Source organism: Rattus norvegicus, chromosome 1 (genome assembly GCF_021556685.1).
Source record: "Rattus norvegicus strain SHRSP/BbbUtx chromosome 1, alternate assembly SHRSP_T2T, whole genome shotgun sequence".
Taxonomy (NCBI): Eukaryota; Metazoa; Chordata; class Mammalia; order Rodentia; family Muridae; genus Rattus; species Rattus norvegicus.
The window spans coordinates 165,539,469-165,555,412 of NC_141534.1; the positions used below are offsets into that span (position 1 = coordinate 165,539,469).

The 15,944-nt window shown below is 45.3% G+C and overlaps 1 long non-coding RNA gene across 1 annotated transcript; it reads right to left on the reverse strand.

The window, feature by feature from the left end:
• Positions 1–15,345, reverse strand: LOC147996893 (uncharacterized). The gene is made up of 3 exons (XR_015652015.1): positions 15,254–15,345; positions 1,349–1,490; positions 1–1,253 (listed from the first exon to the last, which is right to left on the reverse strand). It is a non-coding gene; the product is annotated as an uncharacterized LOC147996893 (long non-coding RNA).
• Positions 15,346–15,944: the final 599 nt, after the last annotated feature.

Sequence of the window (15,944 nt, forward strand, 5' to 3'; positions counted from 1 at the left end):
TTCTGGCTAAAAACAGTAAGATTTATTTTCACTCATGAATCTGCAATGTGAGTAGGACTTGGCAGGAACATTAGCCATAGTTAGAAAGAACAAATTGTTATGATCACACCCAAATTTAAACTCAGTTCCAACTCTTAAAACAAATGCTTTTCTTACTGTATCAGTATGATACTGTTGTCCAAGATGGATGAGTATTAAATTTAAAACCCACAATGATCGGTGTGCAGAAGAGTTAAAGGAGAAGGGACGAATATGAAAGCAAACCACGTAATGGAGCGGCCACAGCTCCATTAAAAACAAAATCTGCTGAGGCTGTGCACAAGAGTTTACGCCTTATCCTCGGGAGGCTGAGGCACGTTGATCTCTGAGTTCCAGGACAGCCTGGTCTACATAATCAATAATCTTGAACCCCTGGTCGCCCTGCCTGTTGAATACTGACTGCAGGCTGCTTGGGCCACCATCCTTGGCTTGCAGTCATACAGTTTCATTTTGTTTGGGTTTTAAGATAGGGTCTCATTTAGCCCATCTAGCTTTGGCCTTACTACAAAGGTGAGGATGACCTTGAACCACTGGTCTTCCTGTTTCTACTTCCTGAGTGATATTACACTTATGCCACAGTGCCATCAGCTTTATGGGATAGTGGAGATCCAACTCAGGACGTCATGCATACTAGGCAAGCACTGTACTAACTAAGCTACCCACCAGCCCCCAAATACACAAGGTCTCGAGGAAAAGGACATAAATATTAGCAACCTCAAAAAGCAAAGTTGGGGACGCTAAATCTTAGTAGTCCTCACTGGGAGTGCTGGTCAGAATAACATGGAGAACATTCTGGAATGTCAGAAAGCAGATGAACAACCATGGAGGAAAGCCTTAGATGGTCACCAAGGTGGTGTCTCTGCCCTAACAGTTTCTAGGTCTGTGACTCCCACTGTACCTCATGACAGAGTACCAGACTTAGTAACACGAATCATTGCCATTTAAGCCACAGTGGACGCCAAGTGGCAAAGCACTGTCTGTGCTCTAGACCATGACTTGACACTGATGAATGGCTCGATTATCCGACAACCTAGGAGGATTGCAAATGAAAATAGAAACAAAGACATAGTCTCACACATTCAGTTTTTTACCTTACTCCATTTTGGGGGAAAAAAGAAAAAGGATTTTTTTGAGGTTCTCACAAGTGCTAAAATGCCTCAGGTGAGGGACTGATGATAGTCTGCAATTATCCAAGGCGAGGTCCAAGGTGGTTCCTAAAGATGGAAATAATAACCCTGTCAGATGTAGAAATCAGCTACCATGGGGGAGGGGACGATAAATCCAAACATACTATCCAGCTTGTCTTCACCTCAGAGAGTTTCCAGCTGCTCGTGGCGTTCTGCTGTGACTTTGCCAGAGATGAAATGAAAAAAAAAGACTCCACTGGAGCCAGCTGGAGGAAGGGCTTGGAGGCATATTCTCTTTCAAGAAGTGCTGAGAACTTGTGAAGTCTGCAGAGAAATATAGAAGGTGTCCTTTTTCTTGTCAGTTCCAATTAAGGTCTTTCCCTGGCAAATCCCAGAGTACACTGTTGTTTCCTGAGTGCACTAGTGAAGATCAGGTCAGGCCCCACTTGGGTTGAAAGGGCTTTGTTGTGATACCATGGGCTTTAAGCTTGTCACTTTAAGGTCAGTGGTTCAAATCCATGTCTCACTGAAGGTTACGGTAATAAAGGAACACAGGCTTATGGTGAGCCCAGGGAGTGTGTATTGAGACTTGGTTGTGGGAAGGAAATGAACCACATAATGTTCAATTGAGCATGTGCAAACACACACATATGTGCGTGCACACATGGCCTGACACATCACGAGGCAATCAGTGGTAAGCAGTTCTTTGATTCAGCAGATCACAATGAGATTGACAGCGGAGCCTATGACCTTGGGAGCTTGGAATCTGTTCTGAACAATGAATCATTGCAAGGGGCAAGTTGAATCTGAGAAAGCATAGCATGGGCATTTCAACACAGAACCCACCTCTGCTTTCTACAGCAGGCCTTGCACCTCCCCGCTCGTTCTTACTCCACCAGCAGTACCTTTGTCCTTTCCCTCCTCCCAAGCCCTTATCTTTCTAAGTGTAAGAAACATCACATATTAGTCTTTCCCATCTTACAGAGTAAAACGTACTGACAAGGTGTTCAAATCATTTTATCTCTTCCACCTTGTAAGACTTCCATGGAAATGTTTCTCACACACAATAAATCTTTCGTTTATATGAAATAAGTAAGTGGCCTACCCACTTCCCTCATTTTCTTTGCACTGGTTCTTTTAAAAGGAACCAAAAGACTCCAAGGTCAGAGCCCAGCCAGTGGGGAAAAAGACAGAGTCATCACCTGCATCAGACTCAAAGCTGGGTGACCTTCCTGTCCCAAGTGTACTTGCTAGCCTGGATATGCACTGGTCTGCTCACTTTGAAATTCTTTTTGCACCATGTACATGCAGTACCGACAGGTCAAAAGAGGACATTAGATCCCCCTGAAACTGGCATTCCAGAGGGTTGTGAGGCACCCAGTGTGGGCACTGAGAACCAAACTCAGGTCCTCTGCAAGAACAGCAAGTACTCTTAAACACTGAGTCATCTCTCCAGTCACTGAACACAGTTTTCTAAGCACAAATGAGGAGTAGGAAATGGTTGTGGAAATCAAAAGAGATCTGAATTTGGATCCAAATCCTTCCATTTTGAAGGCTTTTTTAAAGTTCTATCACCTCTCTTGTGCCTTACTTTCCTCCATATGAAATTTTCTGTGCTGGGATCATATTCATTGAAGCTAAAACTAGACCACTGAATTACACAGTGCCTGCCCTCCTGATGGGTAGATGTTTCTTCCGAAATTTAAACATTCCATCTTAGAGGGCAACTTCTTGACATAGGATGTAAAGGAAAGTTAAATGATATTTTATGACAAGATGTTTCCAAGGAGGTAAAACAACAGGATGTTCTAAGAAGAGGTAAAATATTCCTTCCTACAGAGATGAAATGTAGCAACTCAAAATAACTTCAGGAAGTCCCTGAAACTGACCAAATTCACTAGGCTCCTTCTTCCCTAAGAGTATATAAGCAGTAAAGACTGCTAAGAGGGACTCTCAGATAGGCCAAGCTCCAAATGGACTCTCAGCTAAGTCCAAACCACCTAGAGGAAGCAGAGACTGGACTAACACCCTGAAAGAGTAGAGAACAACAGAATTGACAAAAGAAACAAAATCCAACCAAGCTATCTAGAAGAGGCTCACAGTGCCTGTAGTTGTATAGTACACTCTGGGTCTCCAGCTTTTTAAACTGTTGCCCATGCATGGGTGGGCAAGGGTGATACCGTCACTCCTGTCCCTGTAGGCTAACCCTCAGCCATATTTTTGTAAGTAACCAATAAAACTTAGTGATTCATGACGTTGGACTTTGATGTTACCCTTACTTTGGTCTGCCATCAGCTCTTTACCTGAGGTAAGTAAACATTTGTTCATGTCTCCTCAGGAATGGTGTCGCATAACACCCCATATGGGATTTAAAAGGATAAAATGATATCCCGTGACAAACCATGTAAAATTCCTACCTCAGTAATTGGTACAAGGTAGATTATTCATGGGGAAGTGTTGATTTATTCACCGATCTATGAAATCCAGCTTAGTAAGTGTCCATCTCCCTCCCTGTCCATTCTTCGTCTCTCTTATTTCTTTCCTTCATTCCATAACTTTAGCTACTTTAATTCCATACAGCCTTGTGCCTTTTCCCTAGGTCTTTAGACGTGTGTGTATCCCGGCAGGTGAAAGCCAGAGTTGATACCACTTGTCTTTCTGTACCACTCCCCATCTTAATTTGAAACCAACTCTCTCACTGAGCCTGGAGCCCACCAATTCAGATAGACTGACTGGTCCACAAGCCCCAGAGATTCCCCTGTCTCTGCCTCTCTCCCCAGTTCCAGGATTACACACATGTGCCACCATGATTCACTTTTTTTTTTTTTTTTTTCGGAGCTGGGGACCGAATCCAGAGCCTTGCGCTTGCTAGGCAAGTGCACTACCACTGAGCTAAATCCCCAACCCATGATTCACTTTTTAATGCGCATGTTGGGGACAGAACTGGAGTCCTCATGTTTGTGCAGCAAACACTGAGTCATCCAGAACCCCCTCCGACTTCTCCAGGGCAACTGCTCCTCTAACTCATCCCCTTATGTAAGAGGAAAATGTCTCAAGGGATCATCTCAAACAAGCCTAGCTAGGGATTGTTTTAGGGAAGGCATCTCCTGATCGATTGTCTAATTGAAATAACACTTAATCCTGCTTTCCAGGAGACAGACGAACATGTTTTATCTTCCTGCAGCATAGTGCTGAATGGTGGCAACAGCAAGGAATAAACTTCCCTACAATTAAGTGGTTCGCAGTTGATCGCTGTCCATCCAGCCCAAATGCTCAGAGCCTCTAATTCCAGATGTCTTTGTTCCACTTCCAGCCTAGTCAGACCAGAGAACATTCCTATAATCCCATGAGAACATTCTTATTCCCAAAAGTGTAACCTGATATATCTTTTTCTGCTGATCTGATTACAGAGTAAAATGCTTTCCTTGGAAAAAATGCACAAGTGAAGTTTTCTTTTCTCTCTTTTTCCCTGCCCCCCCCCCAAGTATAGAAGGCTCTAGAAAGTGAGAAAAACCAAAGCCAGAAGGAAAAAAACCTGTTGTACTGTAGTCAATGAAGAACACATGTAGTCGACATAACAGATGTCCTAGGTTTAAAACCTTAGAGCCTACGCCATAGCAGACTATCTACATCCTTGAATTGATCCTTGGAAAGGAAACAGAACCAAGAAAATAGATGAAGGACTGAGGAAATAGATGACTCAGTGGGTAAATTTACTGTGCACGCATGAGGACCTGAGTTCAAATTCCCAGAATCCACATAAAAGCAGGACAGAGTTGCATTCACATCTGTAATCCCAACAACCCTATGGCAAGATTAGAGGCAGAGAGATGAGAATCTTCTAAAGATACACAACGGCAAGCAACAGGGAGACTCTGCCTCAAACAAGGTGGAAGGTGGACTGGCACCAGAGAATGCACTCTGATTTACACACACACTCAAGTGCACATATGAGTGCGCGCACACATCAGTAAGGAAATCTAAGAAGCCACTATAGCCTGTGTCTTTTGTAACAGTTCAGAATTGGAAGTAATCTAAAACCTCAATATAATTCGTCCACCACTCTTTGAAATCCAAATTCAGGGCACTGGGGTTACAGAGATACTGGTGAAACCAGACTTTTTGTCTATCGTTCTGAGCTCTGTTATTGGGAAAAATCATAATGTTCAGCTATGGACACAAAACAACTGTGACTTAAGATGTATGGAATTATTTTAGGAATTCGGACTTTGGGGCTGAAGAGAAGGCTCAGAAGAGAAGGCTCAACAGTTAACAATGTGTCCTGCTCTTATAGATGGCCCAAGTTTTGTCCCCAACACCCAAGTTGGATGACTCACAACTGCCATAAGTCCAACTCTAGGGGATCCGACACTCTTCCGTCCTCAAGGGCACCTGCTGTCACATGAGCAAGTCTATACACAAAGACACACATTCATTTTAAAAATGAGTAAAACTTTAGCAACAACAAAGAATCCAGACATCCACAGTTGTGGTTACAGCTAAGGAAATGCTGATCCAAAGGTAGAGGGAAGCCCATATCAATGGAGCCCCCAGACAGACGTACCAGCGGAATTCAAGAGTACCCACATTGCATAAAAGGGGTCTCAATAGGCAAATTGGTGGAGATTACTTAAAAAAAAAACTGTAGGTTGACAGCTAAATGTCTGGCATCTGTCTGAAAGCCACTAATGATCAGAAGACACCCCCCCCCCCATATAGCCCTGCTATTTTTTGTTTGTTAAGACTGGGTCTCACTATGTAGCCTAGGCTGGCCTCAGACTCAGGTCGATCCATCCCAGCCTCCTGAGAGCTAAGATTACAGGGATGGGACACCCCTAAGCAGAGCAATGCCTAGGTTCTACCCCAGGTTCTGTTCTTAGCCAGATGTGTGATCACTTGGGTCATTTGTGGGCCTCGGTGGGTCAGGAGAAGCCCTTCCTTCCGCAGGCGCCACACCTCTCTCACAGATCTGAAACTTGTGAATTCCTTCTCACTCACCAACCTGAGGCTCCCAGAGAGGAGTGACTTTTCATAGCCTCTGTCCTGAAAACATAGATAGGAAATATGCCAGCAAAGTAAAAGTAGTGTGATTGGTGGGGAAAATGGGAACGCAGACTAGAGAGTGTTGGGATAATCTCGTACAGTGCGTGAAGGTGTGACCCTGTCCTTCCTCACCTGCCTAAGACACCTTGACTTGGTTTAACAAAGAGCCTAAAGCCAGGCAGGAAAGGATAAGGTGGGACTTCCAGGCAGAGATAGGAACTCTGGGAAAGAACCAGGCACAGGGGATTTGCCAGCCAGACATGGAGGAAGTTGGAGTCGGATGAATGGGGACTGAAGTAGAGGTAACAGGCCATATGGCTAAGATGAATTAGTATAAGCAGGATATTACGTTATACGAGCTAGTGGGAACGGGCCTGAACTATAAGGCCTACGCACTCATAAATAATAAAAGATCTCCACGTCGTTTTTCTGAAGCTTGCAGGTCAAGACAGTCAGGCAATAAGGCAGAGATGGAGCTTGGGGATTTGAAGCAGTAGGAGTGAGGGCAGCTAATGAGTTACCAGTGACAGGCCTGGAGCCAGGACGATCCAGATGGGTTCAATATTGTGAATGGTTCGTGACAGAAGCTAAGGATGAGCCCAGGGTATCTGGATGAAGTAGATCCAGAGTATTGTATGAACCGAGAACGCATAAAGAAGACCTAACCTTGCAGAGGGCAGGGCGCGTACCAGAAGGAAGAGTGTGGCCTGGGTCCATGAGATGGTACAGGAGGTTCCTGGGCAGACAGGCTCTACTACAGAGACCAGCAATGCTGAGGGCAAAGATAGGAGCAGTCAGAATCAGAATGTGAAAGCCTTCAGCTCCAAGCTAAGAGCTTAGACTGACCCAGGAGGACAGAGGCTGTAGGTTATCCTCACGCTTCAGCGTATGCTCTTTGCTTGCCCCCCAAACAGGTTTTAAATGGTTTGTTTTGCTGACATTTCAGATCCGGGCCTGGCCACCTCAGGCTCTCATTCGGGTTATACTGAGGGCTGTTTGTCCTACGTGCTATGCACAAGTGTTTTGTGACCACAGACTCGCCACACCCTTCTGTCATGTGCTCGTGTTCTCGGTTGTTAAAAAGAAATATATTTCCTAGTATCAGTGTCTCACTGTGGTTGACACAGAGGTCAAACCATCACCATTGGCATTTCAGGAAATGGGGAACAGCAGGCCTCTGTAAGGAAGAAATGAAGTTTGTCCCCAGGGAGAGAGCAGATTTCTCCTACGCCTGTTCCCTTTGCTTGTTTGTCATCCGCAGGGTTTGCTGTGTAAAGCATGATGACTTCATGGGGCCACCTCACTTTCATTAAATCTCTTAGTGCTCACAGGGCATCAGGAAGGAATGTGCAGGGTGGGCTAGTTTTAAAGGTGTAGAAAACATGTCTGGCCAGGGCCGGTGGAAGAGAGGCCAACACTGACTCTAAGTGCCTCAAGTAAGCAATGAATCAAATAGGAAGAAATCAAAAGGACACAGAGAAAGGGTTTGTCCGGACCCCAAAGGCTGCTAATGGCCAGAGTTCTCTGCAGCCAGTAAAGTCACAGGGGAGATGTAAGAGCAGATCCGCCCACACCCCTATCTAGGGCCAAAAGACTGAAGTGCACTTTAAACGCAGGGGCTTGAAAGCTGGCCTAGCTAGCTGTTCAGCAAGATGGTCACTAGATCCAGCCATTCACATGCTAGCCATCTCTCCTCACATCCTAGCACTGCCCTTCCCGTCTAAGTATCTGAACCCTTCAGTTCTCCTAGAGTCTTAGATTCGGCTTTTGAGCTCTGAACAGCTGTGCAGAGGAGGCTGCCTCAGCCCCATGGGGACCTCCTGTCTTCAGTGATGATTCTCCGCAGCGCAGCTCTGGCAGTCTGGCCTCCTCTCCCCGTGTAACTGATCCCAGTCCTCTGGTTCTGTCAGCACCTCTTCTGTGTACACTATGACATGTGTGAGCCCCCAGCTGGGCGGCAACCCTCAATGAAGTGTGAGTTTCCTCCCAACTCACACAGACTGCCTTTCAGCAGAAAGCCAGCCGCCTGGGACCTACTAGTCTTAGAAACGATGCTTTCACTGGGGGATCATGGAGAAGAGCTCCCCTAAGCCTTCAGATTGACATCCCTGCTCGACATCGTCTCCCACAACCATTCTGCTTATGCCTGCAGAATTAATATGTATAACAGCGCAATGCTGTGTGTCATATTTCAAAATTCTTCTGTGGCTTCCCCTTTTCTACAAAATTCAAAGCAAGCTATTTGTGTTAGCCTGTGGTACCTTCCCCAAGAAAATCCCCAAATGCTTTTGATTGGCTTTCTCCACTCCCACCACTATGAACAACAAATGCTCCATCTGGAATGGTGCATGCTATGGTTTTCAGACAAGGAGCTTGTCCTGTCTCTCTCCTTCCTCCTCTCTTGCCAGGCATAATCCTGTGAGTCTGTAATTCCAAGGCTAGAGAGGAAGAGACAGGTGGATTTCTGGGCCTAGCTGGCCAGCTAGTCTAGCTGAATCCATGGCTCCAGGTTTGGTGAGAGACTCTGCCCCAATAAATAATGTGGAGATTGATAGAGACAGATACTTAATGTTGAACTATGGCTTCCACCTGCACATATAACAATACAGAGAGGGGGAGGGAGGAAGAGGGAGAGCGAGAGGGAGAGGCAGACACACACACATATATACACATAATACCTAGGTATCATCTATTAAATATTTGGCCATGTGCTTTAGAAACTAGATCACAGAAATCAAGTAACATCTATAACAAACACCAAGGCCTGGTAAAGATGTTCAGAAATGTTTATAAGAATGATTGCCCCCTCCATCCTGCCATATTATTTGGTAGATTTAGAAAAAGGTCTTCCTGGTATCTCTTGCGATCTTAGACTCTTCAGCATAGGAATGGTTTTTAAGTGTCATTCTGTCCATTCTTGTGTTTGATGACAAGAATCTCTTTAGAGTGTCCCTGGTGAGGACATGGTGCCAAGTGATTTCCCACAGGAACAGCTGGGAAAGTGGCCAGGCCCATCCAGGTTGAAGTCAATGCCTGTACCAAGAGATGAATTTCCCATGCCAAGATACCACAGCTTCTCTCTCTCTCTCTCTCTCTCTCTCTCTCTCTCTCTCTCTCTCTCTCTCTCTCTCTCTCTGTTAGAGATTTATTCATTTATTATATATAAGTACACTGTAGCTGTCTTCAGATACACCAGAAGAGGGCATCGGATCTCTTTACAGATGGTTGTGAGCCCATGTGGTTGCTGGGAATTGAACTCAGGACCTCTGGAAGAGTAGTCGGGTGCTCTAAACCGCTGAGCCATCTCTCCAGGCAACAGCTTCTCTCTTTATGGCACAGATTTTCCTTTCTGCCCACTGTGTTCTCAAGCCCAAGTAACAAAAGCTCAGCTTGCTGGTAATAAGGGACCAAGGTCATGACACTGTGTGTCACTTGTCACCATTCTACACTGCATCCTATGTCTGCCCCTTTTCATTCTCATAGGGGAGGGGCATTCTAAGCACCACATATAAAGATCCAGGAATCTGGCCATTTTACCCCAGAAAGGGGGAGAAGATGAAATGTAAATAAAGTTCATGGTCTTTGGAGCCAGCCAGGTGGGGAGTGCAATTTCCATTGTCTGGCTAAGAACAGATTCTGAATGGCATTCTGTAATTCCCTATCTTCGTTACTTTGGCTAAAACACCCAACTTCTCTGAGACTTCGTTTTATAGTATGTAAAAGAAAGAATGCCAGTGGTTTCACTGGTTTATGACAAATAAGAAAATGCACAGGCATCGGGTAGGGAGTCTTCAGCTTCTAGTGATAAACAAGGACCCAAAATGGCTACCACCATGGTGGGAATTTTATAAGCTTACCTAACAAGAAGTCCAGAAGTAGAGGAGTTTCGGGATTGGTGAGTTCCTAAAGGACCCAGGCTATTTCCATTCTCTGCTATCCTCAGCATGAAGCTTGGCTAGGCAGGATTCCCACAGTTCAAGGAATCACATTCACAACCTCTACTACACAGCAGCAGAAGAGAGAGCACAGCGCGCTCTGTCTCATTTAATGAGAGTGAGAGAATCTTTCCTAGAAGCCCCTCACTGATTCTTGCCCTCACATCTTTGACCAGACCTGAGTAACAACTCATGCTTTAACCCAACAGCTGACAAGGGAGATTAGGATCACCATGATTAATCATAGTGGAGATCAAGTTTATTGCCCAAGAGATAGATATTGGAACAACAGAATTCATTTAGCAGAGAAGGGGTAGGGTGGATATTGGGAAAGAACCCAACGGTGTCTGGTACATGTGTAGTTGTGTGATAAACATTATTCTGGATATGTAAGTTTACTACGTGAACTTATTGGTGATAAATCCAAGGCCCCAGTTTCTTCTCCTGAAGGATGGGGATGTAATTATCTGGTTTGGCAATAGTGGAACACACCCTAATCTCAGCACTTAAAAAGTGCAAACAGGAGGGGCAGGAGTTCAAGGTTATCCTCAGCTACAGATTAAGTTAAAGGCCAGCCTGGACTACATGAGACCCTGCCTCAAAATAAAAAAAAAAAAAAACAAAAAAACAAAAACAAAACAAAAAAAAAAAACAGGGATGGACGATGGTAGCACATGACTTTAATCCCAGCATGAGGGAGGCAGAGGCAGGTGGGTCTCTGTGAATTCAAGGTCAACCTGGCTTACAGAGCTAGTTCCAGACAGCTAAGACTACACAGAGGAACCCTGTCATGAAAAAACAAACAAACAAATTAAAAATAAAATAAAAAAGATTAAATTAGATAACATATAAAGCCATCAGTGCTTAATAAAGACCTACTTAATAGTTGTATCTAATTATTGCCTGGATACTTAAGCTCTTATAAAGGTTCCTAGGGTTGGTCCCTGTCTGCAAAACTCAATGATCACTAGGAACAGTTTATACTTAGCATTCTCTAACTGCAATTCTGCATGTTAATTTGTCAGCATGTAATACTGTAAGCACAACCCTGTATACCCAATAGTTTTCTCTTTGTGAGAGGGCTCCACTGTCATGATGCCTTTGCCCCTAGACAGCATGAAAAGCAATCTTGCTTCCCCTACAGAAGCCTCTGATAGCCCAAGGCCAGTAACTCCAACCATCCTGGGAGGAGATCTCATTTTTGGAGGGCAGAAAGCATTTTTTGTTTTCTTTGCTCCTCCGCAGCAGCCACCACTATGTCAGGGTTAAGATCCTGTGACCGGTCCATCTCCACTGCTTATGATCTGTGTGACGTTAAGCGAAGCATTTTACTAGTCTATAAATAGCTTTTACCATACCTGCAAGATGGGAAGAAGCCTTACCTTTCTTTGCTTTCTCTCATACTCAGCCTGTGGTGACTTGGAATGACAGGTTACTCCTGCACAACTGTCCATCTCCTTTTGAAAGATCAGTGTCAACCCCACCCCATCCTCTCCTGGGTTAAGGTCTTCTTCCGTTACCTCCTTTCCACAGCCTCCTTTCCACAGCACAAGGACCCTAAAAGACCATGCTCTTGTTTCTAACTTTGCAATGGTCTCCTAGGACTGTGACTCTCTCTAACTCTTGTCTTCACCTCTAGATAGTGAGACCTTGAGCTGAGAACAAGGTCATCCTTCAACACATGGGCACCACTTCACTCTCAGGTGGGTCAGGAGTGACCAAAGTGCTGTCACTGCGGTGAGATCGTCTCAGTACATCAAGACTCTGCATTGCTAGTGAAGTTGCCCTGCACGCTTGTGGAGCCCCCAAGCGTCATCCCTGGAATCCAACCACGGCGAGATAGCATGACGACTTCCTTCCTGGAAAGACTATCCCAGCAAACGGAGCATTTCAATAAACAAATAATAAAAGCGTAGAACAAATGGGAGGGGAAATGTAGGGCCCCAGGAGGAGCATGGATGGAATCCGACTTGGCAAGAAGCTGAGAAGAAAGACATTCAAAGCCAGAGATTTATGACCAGGAATTTTGTTTACACATGGCCCTGCCTGCTCCGGACCAGTTAGCAGACAGGACAGGACACAGTGCCAGAATGATTTGGAGGAAGTAGGGCACCTATATTCATTTTCCTTGGAAAGAATTCTGAGTTTGTGCATTCCAAGGACCTTTTAGAGTTGCAGTTACTAGAATGTACGCGTGCCCCCATCCCCCACCTCTGCCCCGTCCCAATATGCAGGGATTCATCATTTGATGATCAGTGGATAAAGAGCTTGCTTTGCAAGTCTGAGGACCTGTTACATCCCTAGCCCGGGGATTCATCATCTAAAGCCCGGCATGGTGGTGTGTGCCTGTAATCCTAGCCATGGGAGACGGGAGATGGAGAGAGAGGTGGAAATAGTGACCGCAGTGAAATCCCAGGCCACGGAGAGATTGTCTCAAACAAAAGGTAGAAGGTACCTGAGGACCAACACCCGACATCGTTCTCGGACTCGCATTCATTCTTTATATACATGCAGACCCCACGTTTTGGATGTCTGTATGCCCACATGTTTTTAAAAGATCATACTCGGGCTGGAGAGATGGCTCAGCAGTTAAGAGCACTGACTGCTCTTCTGTAGGTCCTGAGTTCAATTCCCAGCAGCCACATGGTGGCTCACAACCATCTGTAAAGGGGATCCAATGCCCTCTTCTGGTGTTTGAATACAGCTACAGTGGACTCATATACATAAATAAATAAATCTTAAAAAAAAAAAAAGATCATACTCTCATGCTTCCTAAAGCCCAAAAATGAATTAAATGCTTTTTCCTCCTAGGATTTAAACTTTCCAGATGCTTGTTTGGCTGAGTTGAACTAAATGCCTTCCTTTTAAAATGTTGGGAGCCATTCTTCTCCATCCCGTGTCCTTTCACATGAGAAGCCTGAGGCATCTGGTGGCTCTGCTGGTCTTAATAACTCTGTGCCAGCAGGATCAAGGTTTAGTATGCGTTTAATTATACTACTACTAGTTGGGTTGGAGTTAGGCTTGTGGCTCAGTGGTAGAGAGCTTGTCTACTATGAACAAGGGCCATGGGTTCAACCCCAGTGTCTGTCTGTCTGTCTGTCTGTCTCTGTCTCTCTCTCTCTCTCTCTCTCACACACACACACACACACACACACACACACAGAGAGAGAGAGAGAGAGAGAGAGAGAGAGAGAGAGAGAGAGAGAGAACTCAGAGCTACTAATAAAACTCTGGCTCTCAGAATGTGTCTAGAAGTTGGATTTTAGAACTGTAAGCTTCTAATATTATCCTAGTGAAACCTTCAACAGTCAGAAGTCAATCCACCTTAAAATCCTTTACAGAGTGGAGACTCCTCCCCCAATACACCATAATTAATTACAGTTCCTATCTTTAAAGTCCCTTCCAGCCATCACTTGGTCTCCCAAAGGCTCGTCTGCAGTGAGCATCCAGGTACTCAGGAGAGGTAGTTAAGCAAGTCTTTCCTGTTGCTTGAGCATTAGCTGTTGAGAGATGCCATCCAAAAGAGTCCCAAGTTTGCTGTATGCAGCCTGTCAAGTATGCCAGCTGGGTAGGAATTAGCCATTCGCTATACCTGACTCACTTCTATAGTTAGTCATAAAGGAATGGGGCAGGTCAAAGGCACCATAGCATTGCTTCTATGTCAACAGTTCACTCCCACAGAGGAAGGAAACGGGCTAATTGATTGCTTACCATAAAAGCTTCTAAGCTCTTGGCCCCGGGCACCTCAGCACTCCCACACTGCCTGGGGAGCTGCCATCCCAGCCATTGACTTGGCCCCTAAGACTTTCAGGCAGTGAAACTGCTCCACCAGGCTGTGGCCCTGCTGGCTACTGTGCTGCAGAGGAAAGTTTCTCCATCAAACTGTCAGTGTGCTGAGGGCCATGGTGTCTTCACAGACTGGAGACTCCTCCCCAAACCACCATTTCATCTTACATTGGCAGGGTATCGTCTCTGAAGACCAGACCAACCAGGCACGCTCTCAGAGTCCTATCTCTGAGGGTAAGATCATCACCTGTGCTTTATCTACCCAGTGTCTGTCTCAATGAATCACTGTAGACTGTTTTCCAATATGGCAGCCATTGTGGCTGCTCACCTTGAAATTACTAAAGGAAACTGAAATGCTAGTACCTTATACTAACTCAGTATTCCAAGAGCCCAGTCTGCATCTGGCTAGGGTGCAGTGTATTGGTCAGCAGTTAGGCTATTTCTACTACCACAAAGCATTCTATTGGGTAACACTGCTGTAGATTAATTAGTTCAGGAACTAGTTTGCAAAGATGTTGGATGTATAGGAGGAGCCAAAGGGGGGTTGCACTTAGCTGGGCTAGAAAAGAGTGAAAGGGGCAGGTGCAGCCATCATTCATCCACCTGCCCATCCATCTATCCAGCCAGCCTCCAGTAACACTGGTCACCACTCCTAACACACTATCTTAGGAGAAACCCAGGGCTGCTGCTGCTGCTGCTGCTGCTGCTGCTGCTGCTGCTGCTGCTGCTGCTGCTGCTATTTCCAGAAATGCCACCAAAACACAGGTCAAGACAAGAGCCTCTCTGTCCATATGCCTTTTTGTATCCTGACAAGCATAGTCTACAAGAGGATGAGGAGGAACATTATCATTTGCAAGTTTTCCTCATTGCCTATGATACAGAGTGGAAAGGAATTTTTCTTTTGTTTTCAGTATTTCTATTCTTTGATAACTTCAGGCACACAGTGTATCTTTATCATATTCACCCCATTACCCTTTCACACTCCCCTCCCACTTCCAATGAACTTTTTCTTCCGAACCTCTCCCTCCATGCCTCTCTCTCTGGCCCGTGAGTTCATCTAGGGTTACTTGTGTGGACATAAGCAAACATCCAGTCTAGCGGTTACACCACTAGAGAAATGACCCTTCTGCACCACCCACCCCCAGCAATCATCATTGCCAGTAGCTCCTCTGGGAAGGATGGGGAATGAACCGTATAATAAGTGGGCAAATAGCCAACAGCGGAGGGGTTTATCTGTGACACTGTAGGACAGGCAACTTGGAGCTTCTGTCCATCTCCTCAGTGGTAGCCACTACCGCTTACCTTGGCCCTGAATGTTCTTACCTTTTCACCGTGCCCTGCCTCCAGAGGATCTTGCACTCCTTGTTCCTTCTCTTCTTGGGGCTAGCTGCTTCCATGTTCCAGATCACATGTTCAGCATTCTCTTCTCAGAAAGACATTTCATGACCTGACCTTGCCAGTATGCCTAAAATAGCCTCCCGCTGCACTTCCTGCTCACCCTTCCCGGCGACACCACTGTTGATTTTCCTCGTTTTGTTTCTATTGGAAATCATCTTCTATGTTTCTTTTCCTTCTCCCCTCGCTAGAATGCAAGCTCGGAAAAAGCAGGCAGCTTGCTGCCTTGTATTGCTAAGTGCTGTATTCTCAGCATTCAGAGTGGTCCTTGATAACTGGAGTGCCTGAAAACATTGTTTCCATCTACTCTTCAATTATGCACACTCTTTCCTGTCTCCCTGGGTGAGGGGTTTCTGCTTCGAGTCCCCAGAGGACCACACATTCTCTCATTATAACACTTAATTACAATTACAGTTGGCCCTCTGACAGAACAACACGGTGACCGAAACTGTTGGGCAATTTATCATTTCCAGTCAGATGTAAGGCTGGTACTGGGAATTCAGCTATGAGCAAGACAGACATGGTCTCTGTTTTTACTCACATTATAGGTTTATAATTTCTACCCCTACGGGTTCAGCCAATCAAGGACTGAAAACAGACAGGGAACAAAGCAACATCT